This window comes from Triturus cristatus, chromosome 6 (genome assembly GCF_964204655.1).
Source record: "Triturus cristatus chromosome 6, aTriCri1.1, whole genome shotgun sequence".
NCBI classification, from domain to species: Eukaryota; Metazoa; Chordata; class Amphibia; order Caudata; family Salamandridae; genus Triturus; species Triturus cristatus.
In genome coordinates, this window is record NC_140589.1 from 803,272,413 (window position 1) to 803,287,599 (window position 15,187).

Below are 15,187 nucleotides of genomic sequence, written 5' to 3' on the forward strand. Positions count from 1 at the left end.
CTACAATGGGAAATGTTATGAACTAATCAAATGCTTTTTTTAAGGTCACATGGCAATCGCGCACCCAGCGCGCAAGGAGACCGCACCCGACGCGATTTTGAGAAAATATATTTACCATAATATAAGTTTATTACAGTTAGAAATATATAAATGTTTAAAATATTTTAGATAATCGCTTGCTCTCATATACACTTTAAAGTTATTTAGATATAGTTTTGAGACATAAAGAAACTAGCACGCTGTCAGCGTTTAGGACGTATTTCTTAAAAGAAAGGCAAAACTGATTTCAACTGCATTAGGAGCGTGTTTACAGCAATCAATAAATGGTTGACCGCCCGTGTTTAAGAGTGCGTCGTACTGCGCCATGAAGCCCCGCTGGGTGGAGTCGATGCTACATAAGATATTACATAAATAAATATAAGGGGGCTGTTAACTTTGTTATTCTGTTCAGAGGTGGGGGTCTGTCCTTTAACTGAAGACCCAATAAGAGATGGCAGCTAACACTTGTTTGAAGAGGTGACCCCTTTCACTTGACCTGTTTACCTCTCTTATCACAAGAGCCGGGCCCCGCTGTCCCCAAACTAACCCCTCCAGCCACCTTTTCAGATCTCTTATCCATCACCAGCGGCCTCCGCCCATGCGAGAGACATTAAACCTCTGTTTGCACAGCCGGGCCGAGTGTCTGGTGTCAAAGGACGGCTGGTTATACAGGGGCTCGTTCACAGGGACTAGGCACCCGCTTGGAAGAGAAGTGAGGCAAACAAGTCTGCATCCTGCAGCCAGCCAGCCGAGCATGGTTCGAGACACTGCGTACCGAGCCGGAGGCAGCCTCTGCACTACAGAGTAACACTTTTGGTGCGCATGTACATGATGTAAAGCATTGCGTGCATGCAAGAGTCTGAACAGGTCAGGGAAAAGAAAGTGCGAATACAGGCAGCCAATCATATGAAAAAAAAACATTTACAAACGCAAAAGGACTCGTATTTACGCGAGTCCTATTGGATTGTAAACAAAAATGTGGGCGCCGAAGAATGCAGGAACGGGAGTGGGTGGGGGCGTGGTGGTGGTCAGAGAAGTCACGGACTTTGGGAGGGAAGAGAGGGAGGCAGGTGAAAAAAAGTGTTGCTGAAGTAAAGGGGCTGATAGACATGGAAGGATAAAAATAACATCATGGCAGTAAGGAGGTGGGACTAATATGCCGGCAACCAATGAGAATGCAGCATTTCAGATTTGAGCCAATCAAAAGCAGAAAGTGGGCGGAGCTTCCTCCACAATACTATATACAGCATCTCTCGCCGAGACAGCGCATGCGCTGCCTAGGCGAAACCTAAAAATGAGGGAATGGCGTACCCGGCGCAACACCACATGTCTATGACATAACACAGGGCCTGGCAGCATGCACTCGTCGCATACGGAACGCGCAGCTGGTGCGACCCCATACATATATGACGCAACGCGTGGCTTGGTACTGCGCACCCGTCGCATACCAAACTAGCAGCTGGTGCAACCTCATACATATATGATGTGGGACGCGGTGCCACAAACCCGTCAGATACGAAATGCGCATCCTTTACGAGTTTAGCAATACGACGGATAGGATTTGCGTGCTGATGGAGCTTGGTACACTACCAGTACGGGGCTCCAGTTTTCTGCCCCCCCAAAAAAAAGATATACATACTTTTTTTTGAAGATATAAAACATTACATAATTTTTAAAAATGAAAAAAGGATAATAGAGTTCCAAAATATTACAAACAAAATTGAAAAAATATAGGTTTTATAAATATTAAAATATGAAATTACATTTAGAAAACCTTTGAAATTTACAGAAAAAACCATAGGTTTTACAGACGTTACAGTTAGGAATTAGCATTTAAAAAATCTTTGAAATTCACTAAAAATCGTGTCAGGGACGTTATAGTTAGTTGAACATTTGTCTCATATAAAACCAGAGAAATTCGCCCGTTATAGTTAGTTGAGCTAACTATAACTCGCGCGCCCGCAATGCACTGATGATGACATCACATATTACATCACTCATGACATGGTCAGTGATATCACTGATGACATCACTGATGACATCTCAAATGACATCACTGATGACATCATCCACGTGATAATCTGATGCACGTACTGATGCCCTAATATAAAATTTGATATACGCACACTAAAATACAGACTACTGTTTTTGAAACCATAAACACAACAATGCCAGATACTACATACCACCCACTATTTCCTAGGTCTACACACACATCCAGTCACTTATACATGAAGTTACTCATCAATACAGTACTATAATATGCACTCATACACCTATACATACAGTCACACTCCGCCACTCATCTATAGAGTCACTCACACACGTATTCAGTCATGCAAAGAATCAATCACATACCCATTTACTCATGTATATAGTTATACACACCAACTCTGTTATTTATACACACACCACATCACTTATTTATGCAGATACTAACACATACACTGATACAAGCAGACACTCATTTATACACCCACTCTTCAAATAACTTACTCTCATGTATAGTCATTCATATACTCCAACCCTCACATATACTGCCTTAAAACATATGTAGTTACTCACACATATACCACTGAGACATTCATTTACTCAGCAACACACCCATACACACATTAACTCACCCATACAGCCCTTCCCAGATGTACTTTTGAATCCATATAACCAGTGAATCACCCACTCACACATCTATGAACAGAGTGACACACCCCCACCCACCCACACAGACACTCAGGCACCCATACAGATACTCAGACAACAAATCAATAACCCATATAGACACTCATGTAGCTAATCACCAACCTATGCAGCCGCTTACACACCAACTGAGAGACTAATACAGACTTTCACACAGTTTAGTCACTAACCCATGCATTCAGTAACATACGTTCAATCACTCACTTATACAGTCAGTCATGCACCTACTAAATAATCCATTCAGGCACTTGTAAATCCACTCATTCTTCAATACACCTTGGCATAGATATATATGAAAAATATTTAAAATTTACAGAAACACACATTCACTGGATGATGTCATCAGTGATGTCATCAGTGATGTCATTTGAGATGTCATCAGTGACGTCATCAGTGATGTCACTGACCATGTCATGAGTGATGTAATATGTGACGTCATCACCAGTGCATTGCGGGAGCGTGAGTTATAGTTAGCTGAACTAACTATAACGGGCGAATTTCTCTGGTTTTATATGAGTCAAATGTCCAACTAACTATAACATCCCTGAAACCTATGGTTTTTTTGTGAATTTCAAAGGTTTTTTAAATGCTAATTCCTATGGCTTTTTCAGTGAATATATATATACATACACACACACATAGATGCACAGACTGACTTTTTTTGCTTAACTTATTTACATATGATTTTTAGGAATCGTATCTGTTCTCATGCACATCATGAATATTTCTAAAAATGCATGTTAAAAACAATTATGGTCCAAGGTATGCAATCTTTTTATAGTCTGTGATACACTCCAGGTTTTAGTGGCACATCATAAAAAGAACTTCTAAATAACCGTATGCGCTTTTAAGCTTCAAGGGTAATACAGTCATACACAAAGAAGCACAAATCATCAATTGCTTATTCTAGGGCACAAGGGTATAAACATTTATAGCCCGTGAAGTGTCAGAGGAATCCATATTCACTCTAGGTTTGGCATACACATTCGTATATATTATCTCCTAGTTGCTCTGCAGTTACCCATAGCACCAATGCTGATTTTTTAACGGGAGCTGGTAGTGTGCAGTAAGTGTTAACCTGGAAACCTCACAGCATATAAATACATTGCACTTACCGTACATGCAAATCAACAGTTTGGAAGGTATCGCAAATATTTTGATTTGCAGCAGCTTCATGGACTACACCTCTGCGAGAGCTAACATTTAAGAAAGAACAAAGGGGCAATTGGATGGTGGCCCAATCCTTATCTTACGTGCCCTGAATATCTTCTATGAACAAAAACAGATTTTAGAAATGAGAAAATATGCAGCTTAACTGTGCAAATCTTCTGATGAAAAAATATGCTAGGCGAGTAATCCTTTATATCTGTGGTACAGCAATCTCAGCTGAATGGTCTTTGATGGGAAAGGCAATTGACTTTTGGAACCGAGTGCATAAGTTTAGATGTCAACAGTAAAATGAATTAAACGTATTGTTGTATTGTTGAAAGAGAGGAAACTTATACATGTTTTTTTTTTATTTCATAAATGTTGTAAAATGACAAGTAGATGTTCTGTGGCTACGACACTTCACTAAATCTGACATCTAAAAATTGCTTTTTGCCATAATTGAACATATCGCACTCCACTCTGGTTTGATTCCAAAGTCTCAAATCTGTTCCTAATTTCTGTAGTTAAAATCTGAATCAGATCTCCAACTGACTGTTTTAATGCCTGGGTTAATGCTACCTCAGCTACTGGGGTTATAAAGTCCACAGGCTCCTGTGCTGACCGCATATGCCCCAAGGGAGTGTAGCCACTGCCTCCCCATCGGGCTTCACTGCCACTAACCCATATGTTTGAGGGCAATTGACCTCTGGATCTACAGTAGCCAAGACCTGAAACCTGTTCTGGCTTGCGAAATCAACCAACCCTTTCAGTTGCCATTTTGTTCTTAAATGGTGGTGTATCTGAGTTGGTGTATTCTCCACCCTGAATCTTGCTTTGCCTAGCCTCTTGTCCTCTTTTCCTCAGTATCAGGGTCTTTGACATGACTTCAAAGAAAGTCCAGAGTGATGGGGTAATCTTTAGCCTCTGCTCCTGGTTCTCACACTGTTTTTCCCCCCTCTACCCCGAATCAATTTCTCCCTGGAGGTTGATTTTTAAGGAAGCAGCTGGACAGGTAGCAAGTTAAGTACCCTTACAGGCTTCACTGCATTAACATGCAATATCTTTTGGTCTGGGCTGCAATGTACCTGATGTGGCGCCTCTTTTGCAGTGCTTCATAAAACATATCTTGATTGTTTTAAAGTGCTGTCCTGCTTTATTTGATACGAGAATACCGGCACCACCCCTCCAGGCCCTCCAGGCACAGTTCTTCCATCTTCCCCCTTACCCCCTGCCACTGGGCTGTCCTACTGAGCAATGACCATATGCCTCCTCTCCTCCTGGCCCTCCTCGACTGCAACAAGTCAGTTTCAGCCAATTGAACAGCTGCTGCTGCTTCACTCCCTCCTAGTGCCTCCGGGTCTCCCAGCCTGCTTAGTGCCCACTTCCCTCAGAAGGTGATACTTGCCGTGGCTCTACGCCCCCTGTGGAGCTCGTGCGTGGCTGTAGCCCAGCGCAGCTCCTTCCCCAGAGTCTTGGCATGCTCCATGGTCTTTAATCAGAACTTGAGGGTGAAGAAGAAAGCAAACCCTCCGATCCCTCTGCCTCTCTCTTCTCTTTAAATAAGGTAGGCCTAATTTTAACATTTTACTCAACCTTGGGGCATGCGACCAGCCGCTAGCTGGCTGCCATGTTCTCCCCTATATTGCTGATGTGACACTGTCTGCTGATGTGACCCTGTGACAATGATTTGTTTTGACTTAACAGGTTCAGTGATAATTTTGGTTTGATGGCAATCTGCCTCCTCACGTCTTCCTTATTAGTCATTGGATTTGAGCTCTGGCTATTTCTGTGAGTTTCTGTTTTAAAAGTCGCTTTTGATCCTTCTTTATCAATTTTCCTTTTGTGAATTGTCATGAAGATGTTTCCAGAATCTTGGGTTTCCTTGTGCCTTCTCCCACATTCTATGTCCATGTTTATTCAGTACATCATTCATACACCTTTCTACACTCTCTTGTTTCCTTATGTGTCCTCTTAAATTTTTAATCCTGCTTTTTGCGAATGGGTTTGTAAGTTGGGCAGAGTTCAACATAAACTCAAAAAGTTTGAGCTTCCAGTACCTACGTCATGAATCGCATCCTTCTTTGTGTTTTTGTTATGTCATTTCACCATTTGTAGGAAATTCTTTTGGACTGTCCCTTCCATGAGTTTCTTGGCTAGCCATTGGTAAACTTTGTTTTTGAACAGGAACCTTCTTTTTCTATACATGTTGGTATAGTATTTATGGAGAAATTGCATGGATAATCCAGGCAGTTGTTAATTATGGCAACTTTCAGTCTTGATGTTATGTATTAGCCGTACATTTCCTAATTCATGGCTCTTGGTGATGTCTGGCCATTGTGCCAGATCCACCTAATACGTGGTATGGACCTCTGCTTCCTATTAGCTTCTCGATTTTTCATTAGCGGCCCCTTCAAGTCCCCAGATGTGTTGCTGATGTGCTTATCAAAGTGCGCTTCAGAAAGTTTGATTGCTTCTAGTTTTTGTTGTGAGTTCTTATCCAGTTGATTTCTTTTTTCCATAGTATCTGTTTCTCTGGTCTTTTTGAGTTTATCATTTGTGTTGCACAATATAGTTAACATGCTTTTTCTGACAAAAGTCTCAGGCCTTTCTCTCCATACATTCAGTCAGCCTTGATTTATTTTTGTTTGACATCTTAGATTTAACTCTGAAATAACTTGCCTTAGTTACCTTACTTCTTCACTGAGGTTTGTCAATATTGGAATTAACTTTGAGCACATAATGAAGGATACCTCAATCTGATAGTTCTGTTTATTTAGTATTCACTCAGTTTTATTTTTAGCCCTGCCTCTTTGTTGCTCTGAGTTGCATATTGTTCCTGTGTTTTTGTTCTCTGGTTTACAATATGCTTGTTCCTCATTGCAATTTGTTTCACAAATGTAGAACAGTTTTTCCCATCCTTGTTTCATATTTAAGCTGCTCATTGAACTTTCTTTTCTTCTCTAGCTCTTCTTATTTAATCTCCTTTTTTTCTTCTTCCTCACCATACTCATTTCCTTTTATTCCCATTGCCACCTCCTGCTGTATATCAATCTCCTCTACCTTTTCACTTTGGGAAAACTCTTTGATATGATTTGATGTTGCTGGTGTTGTGTGATCACAGGGTTAAAATTAGTTTCACATTGTCTTTCCAATTTCTTCTTGTGTGTTCTTCCTATATTTCCCATATCTCTTTCACTCTGTGCTTCTTAGTGTTAACATGGATAGCCTTTTCTGATTTGGTTTTCTGGTTGCTAGTAAGTCCTGTGTAACCTTCACATCCTATATTTTTGTCCCTAAAGTTCAATTTAATCAATGTTTTGTACACGCCCTTATTATGTCCCTGCTCTGCATGTGAATTATGAGTCTTATTCCTTTGGGGGGTCTATTTAGAAACTCTGGGCCCCAATCAATTAATCAATCATGGGTTTATTAAGTGTAACTACTCACCCGACGGGTCTCAAGGTATTGGGGGGAGGGGGCGCTGCTCCCAGTCGGATCACGGTGCTTTGTCGAAGAGCCAAATCTTGAGGTCCTTCATGAACTTGGAGAATGTTGGTGTTTGTTAGAGGTGGCGAGGGCGGGTGTTCCTTTTCCTGGCCGTGAGGAAGGAGATGAAGTGGCCTCCTGTTCTGGTCTCCCATAGCAAGGGAGAGTTGTGATGAGCGGAGGGATCTATGGGGTGCGTGGAACGAGAGGCAGTGGTTCAGGTAGGCAGGTTCGGTGTTGAGAAGATCTTTGTGGGTTTGGGTGAGAAGTTTGAAGGTAATTCTCTTTTCGACGTGGAGCCAATGTAGTGTCCATAGGTGTTGGGTGATGTGGCAGTGGCGCGCTAGGTTGAGGACTAGTCTGGCGGAGGAGTTCTGGACGTTTTGGGGTTTGTGGTTAAGGTTCTTGTTGATACGGGCGTACAGTGTGTTGCCGTAGTCCAGTCTACAGCTGATGAGGGTGTGGGTGATGGTTTTTCTGTGTTCGAGGGGAATCCAGTTGAAGGTCTTTTGTAAGAGTCGGAGGATGTGGAAGCAGGAGCAAGAGACAGCGTTGATTTGTCAGTCCATTTTGAGTTTGGAGTCTACGATGATTTCAAGGTTGCGTGCGTGGTCCGTGGGTATGGGCGGGTTCCCGAGAGCCGGGAGCCACTAGGTGTCGTTCCAGGGGTTCAGTTGTGGGCCCATGATGAGTACTTCGGTCTTGTCCGTGTTTAGTTGCAGGCAGCTGTTCTTCATTCACCTGGCGACTGCTTCCAGTCTTTCTTGAAAGTTGAGTTTAAAGATGTTGGGTTTGTTGGATAGGGAGAGGATGAGTTGGGTGTCATCTACATAGACTACAATGTTGAGCCCATGGGATCTGAGGATGGGTGCGAGCGGGGCCAGATAGACGTTGAACAGGGTGGGACTTGTGGAGGATCCTTGGGGAACTTTGCAGGTGGTCGGTGTGGGATCCGAGAGGAAGGGCAGGAGTCTGACCCGCAGCGTTCTGACAGATAGGAATGACAGTGTCCAGTCATGAGTCGTGTTCTGGATTCCTGCGTCGTGAAGTCTGTGGGCTATGGTGCGGTGAGAGACAGTGTCCAAGGCTGCGGAGAGGTCCAGGAGGATTAGGGCCACGGTCTCTCCTCTGTCAAGTAGGGTGTGGATATTGTCTGCAGTGGTGAGAAGGGCAGTTTCGGTGCTGTGGTTTTTTTTTAAGCCGGATTGGGAGGTGTTAGGGATGTTGTTCTCAAAGGTAAACTGTTATAAATTAGGCTGGGGTTGACTGTGGAATGAGCCCTAGTCAAGCAGCAACCACAATCCTAGTCGGAGTAAAAAGCAGGCAAGAAGAGGGTTCTTATCCTCTGGTAGCTTGGAACAAAGCTGTCAGGCTTAACTTAGAGGCAATTTGTAAACTATTTGTGCAAAACTTCAAACAGTAAATCAGTAAAAACACCACACAAAAACATTTCACACCACGTTAGGAAAATAGAGCTTCATTTAATGTAATAAATAAAGCAAGAACAAAACAACAAAAATCCAATAAGTAGAACTTGAAGTATTGAATTCCAAAGTTTTTTAAGTATAATAGCTCCAAAAAGCGCTATATTATATCTGGTTCACAAGTCCGAGACAAAATAAAAATTGTAAGTCAACCACAATGGAGTGCGGATTGGCTACAGTGGTCCAGTTAGGCCCACTATACAATAATTCTGGTTGCGTAGCGTTTGCGTGGATCTGTGTCGAAGATGCGTTGGGCAGCTGAGGCAATGCATCGGTTTCAGAGTGCGGCGAATCTGAGATATGAGATCCTGATGGGTCGACGTCGAGGCTCCTGATGACAGGGTTTGTGATGCGACGTCCAGTGTTGAGCATGCAAGACACAGCAGGGGCAATGCTTTGGTCTGATGAGCAGAGAGGCTACAATGTGGAGATCCAGTAACATCGAGACTGCCGTCAAAGAGGTATATGAGGAGCTTGCACTGACTAAATTTTCGGGCAGTGGGAGGTCCAATCCACACAATAGCGGTAATGTGTCAGTTCTGCTCGGGAATGTGTCACTCAGCAGAGGATGCATCGTTTCCACTGGAGATACACCTTAGGCCCACTTTCAAGGGTCCACTGGTGGCACTACTTGGCAGGTCACATTCATAGATGGCAGTGTCTGGGTGCAGTAGAAGGATGATTGGAAGTCTTTAATATCCCTGAGAATTCAAATCAAGAGCCAGCCAGCGAGTCACTCTGGGTTCAAGTGATGCAGGTCCAGTTCTTCTCACCTAGGCATGAGGGCAGCAGGCCAGCAGGTTAGCACAGCAAAGCAGAAGTCCAAATAAGCAGCAGTACAACAGAGTGGCAGTCCTTTCAGCAGCACAGACATTCTCCCTCCTGGCAGAGTCTTCACAGGTTCAGAAGTGTACTAAAGTGTTTGTGTCAGTGGTCCAGTACTTATACCCAGTTCTGCCTTTGGAGTGGGGGAGACTTCAAAGACATGCCTTTAAAGTGCACAGAGGTACTCGCTATTTGCCCCTGCGCCAGACTCACTTCATGGGGGTATGCAGCTTCTTTTGTGGGGACAAGACACAGTCTATTCAGGTGTAAGAGAGGCTGGGTCCTGCTCCTCTCTCCCATCCTGCCAAGATGGCCCATCAAGTCACACCTAAGGTCCCATTATGTGTATCTGTCTAGGGGGAATGCACAAAGCCCAAATGTCACCCACCTCACACATTTGGTCAGAGACAGGCAGCAGGCACCAAATGGCTAAAGTAAGAAAATGTCAACTTTCTACCACTTTCAACTTTAGTAGTAGTAACTTACCTTTGTGAGTACCAAAATGTGGCAAACTTAGATTCAAGTAGTAAAGTTAGACTTGAGTATAAGTGTACTACTTTGTTGGTATTCACAAAGGTATGTTACTACTAGTAACTATACTACTAGTAATAGTACTTGTAGTAACTTTACTACTAGAAAACTTACTGCTAGTAAGTTTAATAATAGTAAAGATACTAGTAGTAACTTACCTTTGTGAATACCGAGAGTAAACTTAGGCTTAAGTCTGTGCTTACCTTTGTGAATCAGGCCCTCTATTTCGACCAGTGTGGAACATTTGTTGCTCAGCAATAGTCTGGAAATCTCTCCCCTCAAAGCTCTCCTAGTGTGCTATGGGAAACATCTCTGTATTATCCTGGCCTTCCTCTCCCCCTGCCTAGGCAAACCCTCCTCACACTTCTTGTGGTGTGGTACCTATTTGGACACTCTGGTTCTGTCCAGAGATCCACTTTCTTCCCAAACTCTCTGTCTATAGTGAGCTTAGAATTTAGGAGGTGCCAGCTTAACTCTGTAATTACTCAGGATGTGCTTCTTCATAAACATATTGTACAGCCCATCATATTCTTTTAATTACAGCCCTTCACTCAACCTTCCACCGCTTGCTAGTGGAATCTATAAAATCCACTTCTGCTTATCCTTGTACTTCAAGTGATACTTCTCTGAGGCAAGACAACATTTGTGAACAAGGACCTGTTTCATGAGGGCATACATAACATGGTCAAGTGCATCTAGATGGAATACTGTATCCCTCCCCACAATGGGCATGTGGTTCCACAGGCTACTCCCCCAGTCCTCCACTGGGATTCTATGATGCGCAGGCCTACGTCATATGCTTCAAGCCAATTCCCATTGTCATTCCCAAAACATAACTAGGAGCCAGGCCTTTTGAGATGTGGATGAATCGTCTACCTCTCTTAGGAACTTCAATGACACTGCTACTATCATCAATAGACTCAAAGGCCCTTCGGGACCTGAAGCCTATCATGCACTGCCTTCTCTCATGGGCCAACAGAGCCTTCTTCTTCTCCAAAGCCAGCCTTTTCTCCTCCATTGCCAGAATGGCTGTGGCCTGCTTCTCCTCAGTGGCCAGGCCAGCCTTCTTCTTCTCAGCAGCCAAAGCCACCTTTTTCTCCTCAAGAGCAAGGGTAGCCAGCTGCAATGTCAATGCCCTCTCTGCCTGCCTGTCCTCCAGCACTGCTTGGGAAGAAACTCCAGGAGACCACACTGCTCTTTGCCCTGACACAACGGGTGATGTTTCTGTTTGGAGAGAACACTCCCCTGGCATGCGGGCCTCCTCAGCCATCCTTGTTTTCCTCCTCAACTTCATCCTTATTCTGCCCTGAGGCCCACTGTAGCTGACAGACTTTCAATCCCAGGCTCTGAGGGCAATGTGATATTCTTCCTTCTTGGACTGCTTATTCAGTTTCAGTCTCCTTTGCTTGCTCATGCTCCTCAGCTCTGACATGCTAAGGCTCTCAGCATTATCCAAAACCACTTCGATGTTCCCTAAAGATTTAGGATGCAAAAATTGAGGGCAAGAATACATTTATAAAATAAAATAAAAAATTAATCAATCAAAACACAAAGCCAATCAAAAATCCCAAAAGTCTAATTTTGCTGTCAATTAAAAATAGATTTTTCATTTCAACATAAATCACTATGTGGTACTGCAAAACACTCGCTCCTTCGGCTATTGGAAGTTATAAGAACAAAATCCTTGCCAGTACTTGCCTATGACAGTGAAGCACTTTGTGATTGTGACTCAAAATGGTTGGAGACATTAAACATCAACACCTATAGTAGCCTTTTTGTTTACCCCACAATTCCTCCCCAGCCCAAATTAGGTTAGAATTTGGACTCCCAAAGCAAAAGTTTGAAAGACAAGGTGCCTTTTTCAAATTCTGTCACATATTGAGAACCTCAGAGGAAGACACATTGGACCAAAGGCTATGGACAGGCTTATCAAACATTGCAGGGCACTCCACACGATGGTGCTGCATGGAGAACTAACAAAGTCATGGTCTGAGGGAGCTTCCAATGTCCTATCAAGTCTTTAAGAAACATGTCAATAAAGGTGTGTGATATGTCAATATCTACTAAAGGATAAAAATATCTTTTTAAAGCGAGCCCAAGCATGGATCGTTATGCACTCTTACAAACTCCTGGCACAACAGGCAGACTTAGGGAACAGCTAATTAACTTACTGTGCTTACGCATGGGAGACTTTCCAACATTAGACTAGTACCCTAAATGGCATCATTAATATTTTCTGTATCTGTACAACATTAGTGACTGAGCGCTGATATTTTTTGCTTCACTTCTTCAATAACCTAGGAGTGCGAACTTGTCCGCAAGCTGTAATAGCTTGTTTTGACAGATAAAATATCAAGCTAAATGTAGAGATAATCAAGTTTTTGACACAAGTTGTAAAAAAAACTTCAATATAAAATTCAAATCATGAACTCCATGTCTGCTTTATAAAATTGCCCGTTTTTATTAGTAACCGGACTATTTTAATTATGTGATTCATTGATGAATTTTACCGAGATACATGAAACTAATGTTCACAGGGCCGCCTCTATTAGCAACATGATTATTTTTATGGGATTCATTGATGAATTTCACATAGGCACATGATTTTAATGTTTGCAGAGCATGAATTGCCAGTGAAATTTTGCATACCAATTTATGAAACCTTTTTTTATTGTGAACCTAATGCAATGGGTTTTAGTAACTAAGCATACCTAATATAATAATAATAAAACAGTAATAAAGTCAAAATGCAAAACAGTAAACATCTCACACCGAATCACAAAAATAGAGTTAAAGTTAATAAATAAAAAGACACCAAAATTACAAACAAATCCAATAAGAGGAGTGGAGATAATGATTTTTTAAGTACAAATAGTACCAAAATACACAAAGCTCCAAAGATAGTCAATGGTCACAATAGACTGGGATGTAGATGCAGTTTGGAGTTGACTGTGAAGAATTGCAGATTACATAAACCAGGTTGATCTCGGTCAAAAGGTTTACCTTCTCAATCAGTTTTTTCATTCCCAATCCACAACAGGAGTACATTTCTAAAGCTCATCAGGACATCAGGCGAGATACTTAAAGACTCACAGTGTGTCAGGCAGAGGACAACGGCAGGGTCCAGTTCAGGTTCAGTTGCCACTGGACAAGTTGATATTTCCAGACCTTTTACAGCTTGATCTTTCCTTGTAGCCACACAGGAGGTCAGCCAACTGACCTTTTTCCTGTCCCTCACTCACAGATCCATCACCATCTATCCAACCTTTTCTCTTTTTCCCCTTACACGAAGAGCACTGTAAATATTTATTGCACTACAAACTTTTGTGGAGCAACTGTGTTGCCAACAAGTAATGCTTTGACTTGAAATTGCATTCGATGCTTCTCAATTTTAAAATTAAATTAGATTTGAGCATTACAGATAAGCAAAAGTGGTGAATGTATACTTTTTCTTAAGCTATTGCTACCGCAACCGCTTTTTCATTGTACTGTATTATGACCCCGGTCGGGTAGTTTAATGTGGGTTACCCCATTATAACTTAACACGGGCATCACTTTTAAGCACACTTAGGTCAATAACATTATTCCATTTTTTTGCAAAGTGTAAATAGTTCTAAAGTTGCTGAGCTTAGTACTAAATGCTCCCAAAAGTTAGGAAGAGGAGGAACAGTCTGATTCTCAAAGCTTTTCTATAGTTTTTAGTACATGAAAGATGAACATAGGTCCCCCAAAACTTTAATTTCCGGGCAAACTTCACACATCATGAGTCACAATTTCACGATATGCAAATTTCTACATCATCCATTTCAACATTGTCCGATAAAGGTACTGAAAGCATGAAATCCTTTTTCTATGTTGAAATTAAGGGTTGCTGGTGCAAACAGATGTTTCTATAGGATTTGAACAACCAATCATAGGCAAGGTAATGAACACCCAAGAAATAATGGTCTCTTAAACATTGTTTTCAACTGGAGGAAAGAGAAGAAAAAGATTAAGGTACATTTGTTCCCTAAAATTAATTTTAAACCGCCGGAATTTCTGCTGCCAGAAAATGTTTTAGTTTTGGGTTAAGCTTGTATAAGAATAAGCATATCATTGATAATGCCACTCATTACTTTTTAAATAAGCGCCAAACAGAATTGCTCCAAATTGCAAAGAAAGACGCTTCGGTTAAAACAAGGAACTGGGGCATATATTTCGATGACACCCTCTCATTCATACTTAAATTATAGAAGTGAACAAGAGCACAAATCTTCAGCTATCCTTACTATGCAAACCACAGCATCTCTTGCAGATACATCTGAGAGGAGATATTACAAGAACACAGGCAGCTGCACCTGTGGCCTACAGAAATATATATAATCCATGTGGACCTTCCATCTACTATTGACCTCTGTCACTCTGCTCTCCTCAAAGTCTCTGTGCTGATTTTTGCTTTTGGTGTCACCAGAAGGATACGAATTTCGTAGCGCGCACTGCATTGATGCTGCGCGCGCTACGAAATTCGTTTTATTTATTTAATTGTTTACTTACCTGCAACTATCCATATTCCGGATTTTAGAACCCCCCACCCTGCCCCTCCCCCGCCCCGCCTTACCGCCCCACGGAACTCCCTCCACGGGCCGCGGCTGGGCGTGAAGATATTGTGAGGCCAAAATTCATGAATCTGGCCAGTAGCTTTACACCTAACCATGACTGCTTCAAGGTAATACCCAAAAATGGGGAATAATGTGGCAGACCTGTTTTATTCATAGATTCTGCACATAATTTCCGATTCTTTGAGGATTGAAGTTCATATTTACCACTTTTCTCTGAGCTAGTGGTAAGAGTGAGCAAGGGGGTTGGTGCTGACAGGGTCGGGGAAGCGGGTGGAGAGGGTTGCAGAGCATAGGGAGGAATCTGGCCTGGCAGGGGGTATCACCACCTGCTCTCTGGTGCCTCAGAATACATTTGGGTGGTGGCTCGGTAGTGGATCC